Source organism: Chrysemys picta, unplaced genomic scaffold (genome assembly GCF_011386835.1).
Source record: "Chrysemys picta bellii isolate R12L10 unplaced genomic scaffold, ASM1138683v2 scaf105, whole genome shotgun sequence".
NCBI classification, from domain to species: domain Eukaryota; kingdom Metazoa; phylum Chordata; order Testudines; family Emydidae; genus Chrysemys; species Chrysemys picta.
In genome coordinates, this window is record NW_027052812.1 from 146,985 (window position 1) to 154,973 (window position 7,989).

General features: G+C 42.4%; 1 protein-coding gene across 11 annotated transcripts in view; it reads right to left on the minus strand.

Moving 5' to 3' along the window:
- Positions 1–7,606, minus strand: part of LOC101951133 (rootletin-like) — a 152,720-nt gene extending 145,114 nt beyond the window's left edge. For 8 of the 11 annotated variants that reach the window (XM_065579132.1, XM_065579133.1, XM_065579130.1 and 5 more), the window contains exon 1: positions 7,472–7,604. The gene's annotated coding sequence lies outside the window, so the exon portion shown is untranslated. Of the gene's footprint in view, positions 1–4,528; positions 4,578–7,471 lie in introns of all 11 variants that reach the window. The other 3 variants (XM_065579135.1, XM_065579131.1, XM_065579125.1) reach the window with 1 other exon arrangement.
- Between the last annotated feature and the right edge of the window lie 383 nt (positions 7,607–7,989).

Genomic DNA, 7,989 nt, shown 5'->3' on the forward strand with positions numbered 1-7,989 from the left:
ATTTATTATCTTTCATAGAATCATAGAATGTCAGGGTTGGAAGGGACCTCAGGGGGAATCATCTAGTTCAACCCCCTGCTCAAAGCAGGACTAATCCCCAGGCAGATTTTTGCCCCAGCTCCCTAAATGGCCTTCTCAAGGATTGAACTCACAACCCTGGGTTTAGCAGGCCAATGCTCAAACCACTGAGCTATCCCTCCTCTTTCAAACTTAGCTACCTTTTAACATAGCTTTTTTTAACAAAAATACTCTTATATATCCATTATAAACCCAGGAAAAAGCTTATGCTCAAATAAAAGAGTTAAGGTTGCATTTCTAAATACTGAGCCAAACCCCAACCACAACTATAACTCATTAGATTTGCAAAGAGTTGGGATTTTCAGAATGAAACATACACATACACACAACTGCTTGGTGTTGGGAAATTAAATGTAAATCTTTTCTATTTGGGAACGGACCCCTGCTATCTGGTAATACTTATTTTTTGTTTTTAGCCACATGAAATCTCTTTTGTAGGTCCATGATCAGTCTGTGAACACGTTATAGCCACTGGCTTTGAAGAACTTTTCTGGGCCTGTCGGTCATTCACCATGACTCTTTTGTTGGGTTTACTCTGGAAACTCTCCACCATGTTTCTGGTCTATAGCATACTCCTGGTGTCCACTAGGCAGTGTGTAAACTCCTTCTTTGAGCTTCCTCTCCATAGAATCATAGAATATCAGGGTTGGAAGGGACCTCAGGAGGTCATCTAGTCCAACCCCCTCCTCAAAGCAGGACCAATTCCTTGCTAAATCATCCCAGCCAGGGCTTTGTCAAGCCTGACCTTAAAAACCTCTAAGGAAGGAGATTCCACCACCTCCCTAGGTAAGCCATTCCAGTGCTTCACCACCCTCCTAGTGAAAATGTTTTTCCTAATATCCAACCTAGACCTCCCCGACTGCAACTTGAGACCATTGCTCCTTGTTCTGTCATCTGCCACCACTGAGAACAGCTGAGCTCCCTCCTCTGTGGAACCCCCTTTCAGGTAGTTGAAAGCAACTATCAAATACCCCCTCATTCTTGTCTTCTGCAGACTAAACAATCCCAGTTCCCTCAGCTTCTTCTCATAAGTCATGTGTTCCAGTCCCCTAAACATTTTTGTTGCCCTCTGCTGGACTATTTCTAATTTTTCCATATCCTCCTTGTAGTGTGGGGCCCAAAACTGGACACAGTACTCCAGATGAGGCCTCACCAATGTCGAATGGGGGGAATGATCATATCCCTCGATCTGGTGGCAATGCCCCATCTTATAGAGCCCAAAATGCCGTTAGCCTTCTTGGCAACAAGGACACACTGTCAACTCATATCCAGCTTCTTGTCCACTGTAACCCCTAGGTCCTTTCCTGTGGAACTGCTTCCTAGCCATTCGGTCCCTAGTCTGTAGCAGTGCATGGGATTCTTCGTCCATGTCGGCTGACAACTCAGTAAGGAGGGCCTGGCAGGTTTCCTCAGAAGCAATTTCATTCTTGCTTTCCACAGTCCTGTGATGTGCCATTATCCCAGCCTGGCCAGTGACATGTGAGAGACCATTGTGAAAGGATGTATGGATTCCTGCCCCCTCTCACCTTCCCTGCCTGGTGTCCTACTGTTGGTGCATTTAGGAGACATCTCAACTTCTTGTGGGGTAGAAACCAAAGACCCAGTATCTGACAAGTGGGCCAGGAGCTGTGTGTGGGGGTGATTATTGCTGCTTCTCCATACATTTGGGGAAATTCTGGCTCACAAAACTCACCAGGGAATTAGGGAGCTGCATTATAAGAGGCCCTTGTCCCTGGACTAGAATCCTGCCTCATTTCCTGGCTCACCAGCTGGAGCAGTCAGCCACAGATGCTGCCTTCCTCACAGTGCCCATCCCATGAGTCCAGGTGAGGGGGCATGGTATATGGGAGGGGGACATCAGAGTGGGAAACACAGAGCTGCAGGGGCATTACACAGACTGGGGTTCAGAAGGGCTAGTGGGGGAGAAAGACTGGGGTGGGGGCACAGGAGGTAGTGCAGTAACAATGTTGAGCAAGGAGCTGAATGGGAGTTGGGGACAGGAACACATGGGGATGGGGCAGATGTGCCTGACTGAATGGGAGAGGCTAAGGGTCATCCAGGGTCTGCATGGGATTCCCCAATTCCCTAACAACCCCCCCCCCAAAAAAAACCCCAGATGGCTGGGGCTGAGGCCATTCCTCTGACCTACTCAGATCCAGGTGTCTGCTTGTACACAGAATGGTATCCTGAGATTGACAGCCTTTCCTTTGTGTTGCTAGCAAGGCAGAAAGTCCTCCTCCTTACAGCCAAGCTATTTGCATTTTCATTAAAACCTCCACTCTGAGTCTTCTGGCCTGCTTGGTTCAACTCCTTGCACTTCAAATCCTCAGCACTGTCAGCCAAGCAGTAAAGCATCAGCAGAGCAGGGCCAGCAAGAGATAGAAGGTGCATTTTGATGTAATGGTGTCTGCCCGGATTCACCAGGAGGGTGAGCTGGTGTGAGTCAGGGATCACAGAAGAAAGAGGGGTTTGAGTGCCAAATTACAACAGGACCCATATAGTGTGCTTATCTGGGTATCAGAGGCTCTCTATGATTCTCTCCTGGCCTGGCTGAGAATCATTTTGTCCTACAGCCTCAAACTCTACCCAGGTCCTGACCCAACACAAGGTATGATCAACTCACAATTTCAAGACTGGAGCAATGACAGAGAAAACCCTGGTCAGGAAAGAGGACCAGGCTGGGGTGAGTGCTGGCGTGTGTTCCCTCGAGCTCTGGTATAGCATATCCAGGTGTGGCCTTATCAAAGGTAACCGAATCAGGTGACAAGACAGAACCACTGGAGGTCACCTCAACAGCAGAACCTGCCCCATATGTCTTTACTGTTCTATTCTGCTGTCTTACATTTTATTATGTTCTGGCTCTGATCTGGGGGGGTTAGTAAGAATTTCACCCTTGCCTGTGTGTGCTGGAGTTGGTACTTTTAGTAAATTCCTGTGATTCTATAAGTGAGCTTCACAACATAGCAGGCTGCCCCTCCCTCCCCCCTTCCCACTTCCAGATGCCCACTCTTATCAAAGTATCCATGCCCAGCACTGTTAGCTCTGGGGATCTGGTGTAGTTTGGGTTCTTTGGAGAGGGAACTTTGATAAACACGGTGCTGGGGGTGCATAATTAAAGTTGTGATGTGTATTTTGTGAAGTATGGTGCTTGTGCTGTCAGTGAAATATGGCTTGAGGAGACATACGATTAGGTGGCCTAATTTTTCCTGTCTTTGCTTTCGTAGGGTTGTATGGATGTGGCAACCTTAAGTGTTTCAAAGTGAATTTTTCTAAGTACTAATAAGTATCAGCATTGATAAATATTGTTAAGCTCTAAGGTGCAGTTGGCTGTTGTGTGCCATAAGGGCTTTTGGAGACAAAGACAATCACAAGTCTTGTTAAAGTCAGTAAGTGCCTAAATCCCACCCTGAGGATCAATGGAAGGATCAAACAAACCCCTTTAAATAGTAAAAATAGTGGCAGCCAATGGGGATCGCCTCCCAAGCCACTAGGCCACAGAGCTAACCTGGGGGGTTAACTGGGTCATCCTGTTGCAAATGCAGGGGCTAGGATATAGATCACAGCCTGTGTGTGTTGGAGAGAACAAGCCAGGAGAAGCAGTAGTGAGTTTGACCCCGAGAGGACACAGAGAGACAGAGCTACTTGGGCACAGAACTGAGAACTGGAGGGGCAGACGTGGGGATTTCTGAGCAAGGAAACTACCTGCTGCTGTTTGTTTCCAGTGTGTTCAGGGCAAGAGGACTTTATGTGTCTATTCTTTGTAAATCCACAGGATTGTACCAAGAACATACCTGACTTGCACAATTGATTTCTCATCCAAATGGAATCAATGCTACAGCCCCAAATATCGGTGAAGGGCTCTAGTGTAAGGGATCTATGGGACACATATGCCTTGAATGATTAATAATTAATGATTCCTTCTGGCCCTCAAAAAAAATATTAGAAAACCTCTCTGCATCTGTTTATCCCCAAATAGGATCCACTTATGGTGACAATAAGAAAATGGTTCACATCATGTGACACTTTGTCTAAGCACCCACAGACCAGCCAAGGGCCATCACAGCTATAGAAACTGAAATGGCTAAATGAGGATGTTGTTAATCACCTAGGCAAGAATCGCTCGTAATATGGATATGGATAAAACCTCTTTCTCCCTCTCAGCCTAGCAAAAAGAACCGCAAGTTACCAAGCAAGACGCTTACCCTGCTCTCCTATGCAAAGTGGCCCAATGCACAGTGAATGGATCAAGAAGAGGTGGGTGGGGAAGATGCAAGTTAAACAACTAGAAATGTGGCTGTAAAATTGAAGGTCAAACCAGGCAACTTGTTCCCCCAAGAAATGCAAGCCACAAGTTTTCATCCAAAATTATAAACTATACATTGTTTCCTTGTAAATTAACTATAGAGTGAATAATCTTTTACCCCAAGTTAGAATCTATCCATTTGCTCACCTTCTGAGTCAGATCTACATCCTTCTGTATGTGGAAAATCTCTCTTGTTCTATTGTAAGTCGTAAATAATATGAATCCTTAAGTATAATCAAACAATATATAAAGTATGTCCTTTAAATTGAGAAAATTATAAGACGTTTATTGGTTTTCATTCTAAATAATTGTTGCATTGTAGAAGTAATAGCCCACCCCCCACACAAGCATCTTACCACCAAGGCTCCCTGCACATCCCTGCCACAGGCCCATTTCCCCAAAGCCCCATTCAAGCCCTCTTGTCCCCCAACTGTGCTCTTTCTACCTGCTGCCCTCATATCCCTGCTTACTCCTTCAGGACATCCTTCAAACATCCTCTCAGCCCCAGAATGCATTGCCATGCTTCTGCTGCCTAGTCTGCTTCCCAGGCTCATTAGGGACATGTGCAGAATTCAGCTAGTGAGGCAAGGACAGAGTCAGTTGGAATGAAACCAAAAATGGAAAGTTTAAAATATGACATTTTTCACACAATTTTTGCATACGATTCATGTTATGAAAATTATACATCTACACTCCCAGTCATGAGGCATAAAATTACATCTATGATTGCTTGGCATATTGACTTTACAGAATAAATGGATAAATTTCAAATTCCAAATGCCTAGTCTATGTCTGAGATAAAGAGGAGATGAGTAAATGGGTAAGCTTTCAAGCATCATCATGATAGATATTATGGTGGAGCAGTCACAGAGCTGTGTTGAATAGTGAAAAAACTGGGAATATCTGTTAAATGTTTTACTACAAAAATACAAACTAGAGTGTGGGAGGGCTTTTAATTTCCTGCAATACTTGGAATTCTTGGTGAATATTTAAATATATTTTGGAAATAAAGAGAGAGTTTTGGAAAATGAGTCAGTAGTTTCTCACTTTAAAAAACAAACCAACCAACCCCTGTTGCAGAGAGCAGACAAGAAAACTGTATCTCACACTTCCGGTACAGATTACTGTACAGCTACAGTTTACATAAATACCACTTCTAAGTTTTTGCCTTTTGGAATTTATGTGAAAATATGTTTTTATTTCTTAACTGATGTGCCAGTTTGAATTCTCCACATTAATTATATGATGACATTATTTTCTAGATTATGATATATGTCTTCTATATGTAACAGTAGATTTGCCAAGCAATTCGTTCATTAAGTGATGGTATTAATTAGAAGGTAATTTGCTAGGACGTTAATAGTATACCATTCAATAGCGCACATCACCATGTATTTTTGACAGGAATCCACACGCAGTTAGGGTCCCATTTCTGGTCATGTACATGTTTGGCACTGTCAGCCATTTTGAAAAAAATATTTTTCTTAATTTTCTAACAGCTAATAAGGAATAATGGAATCTATCTATCTATCTAGTTTTGTTAGACAGGAGTAACAAACAAAACAATGTTATTTCACCATTATTCCTTAGTAGCTGTTAGAAAATTAAGAAAATTTGTTTTACATCCATAATGTATCCTGAGTATTTGATTTAAATTCTCACAGAAAAAAACTTAATTTAATGTTAAAGTTACTCTGTTCTAGTATAATTACAATTTCCGTAGACACTGAAAAGCTGTGAAATAAAAAGTTACTGTCAACAGCCACATCACAATTTCTTTACTGACACTGATATAAATTTTGTCATCTCTGACCTATTAACAATCCATTCTTCACACCCATGGGATTCCCCAATTCCCTAACAACCCCCCCCCCAAAAAAACAAACCCAGATGGCTGGGGCTGAGGCCATTCCGCTGACCTACTCAGATCCAGGTGTCTGCTTGTACACAGAATGGTACAATGGTAGAATGGTAGAATCAAATACAGAGAATTACAATAGAGCAGGTTATTCCCATATATAGGAAGAATATATTTAATGCAAACGTTGAAATGCATGGAGAAGCAAAAACAAAGTTTCCAGTTTTGCTTTGTTTAACTTTTTAATGTTTAATGACAACACATTTTACGTTACTATCCCTGTTGGTGACATAGTAAGAACTAGAGAGTTCTTTTGTCTCCAGGAATTCAGACTGGGTTCCACATTTTCCCTACTTCAGAAAGCAAAGGTCTATTTATCCAATGTAAACCAATACACTAAACTCTCATGTCTTCTCTCACATTTTTGCAATTGGTTTCCATAGAGCACAAAAATTCAGAAGCCAATGGCTCAGCCATCAAGGGAGAAGGCCTTTCTCTTTACAGTTAATCTTCAGTCAGAGAATGTATTAACTAGTTCAAATCAGAATAAGGGAATTTATTCTCATGCTGTCTATGGATTTATTTTACTTTTGCCCTGCTGTGACTATAAAAATAACAGTTTAGTGTTAGAAAACATAGCCCTTTAAATGACACCAGTAGAACCCCAGATTTAGGAACACCTCAGGAATGGAAGTTGTCTGTAACTCTGAAATGTTTGTTAACTCTGAATAAAGTTTCAGGGTAGCAGCCGTGTTAGTCTGTATCCGCAAAAAGAACAGGAGTACTTGTGGCACCTTAGAGACTAACAAATTTATTAGAGCATAAGCTTTCGTGGACTACAGCCCACTTCTTCGGATGCGTTATGGTTCTTCTTTCAAAAATTTACAAACTGAACATTGACGCAATACAGCTTTGAAACTTTACTGTGCAGAAGGAAAATGCTGCTTTTAACCATCTTAATGTAAATGAAACAACAAGCACAGAAACAGCTTCTTTACATTGTCAAATATTTTTAAAAAAACCTTCCCTTTATTATTTTTAGCAATTTACATTTAACTCAGTGCTGCACTGTACTTGCTTTTTTTCTGTCTCTGCTGCTGCCTAATTATGTACTTCCATTTCCAAATGAGGTGTGTGGTTGACAGGGCAATTTGTAACTTTGGTGTTCATAACTCTGAGGTTCTACTGTATATACACGTTTACAAGCAACAGATCAGAAGAGAATATCTTACCTCCCACTCTGAAATGCTCCAATTATTCTTTTTTTTCTGAGTTTGATGTTCTGTGATAAGCACTCACTGTTTGCCTTCTACCTCTTTCTTTCCTCGCCTCTGCTCTCTGGCTGGTTGTTTTTTCAAGCCCTTTGCTTTTATAGAGGGATAAGATTAGAAAGTGAAAGTAGAAGCAATAGTTTACTGCCACAATTCCCATAAGTATCTCTTTAGTTCATAAATATGAGTATTTGAAAAAAACTGATGAACTGATGATTAGGGAGGGGAAGAGGAGGCAGAGGGGCCAAACTGGATGATGCCATTGAAGAACACCTGAGGAAAGGGGGAACAGAGGCTTAGAGAGGGAAACAATGGCCTTCCAGGCACTGTGTGTGTGTGTGGGGGGGAGTGAATGCAGTTTTGCTCTCCTTCTCCTTTCTCCCACTCCCCATTTTCTCCTCCATTTCTGATCTCACTACTCCCAGCATAATCCAACCACAGACCCCATCCCCAAGTCTTATTCCTCCCTGGCAGGCTCC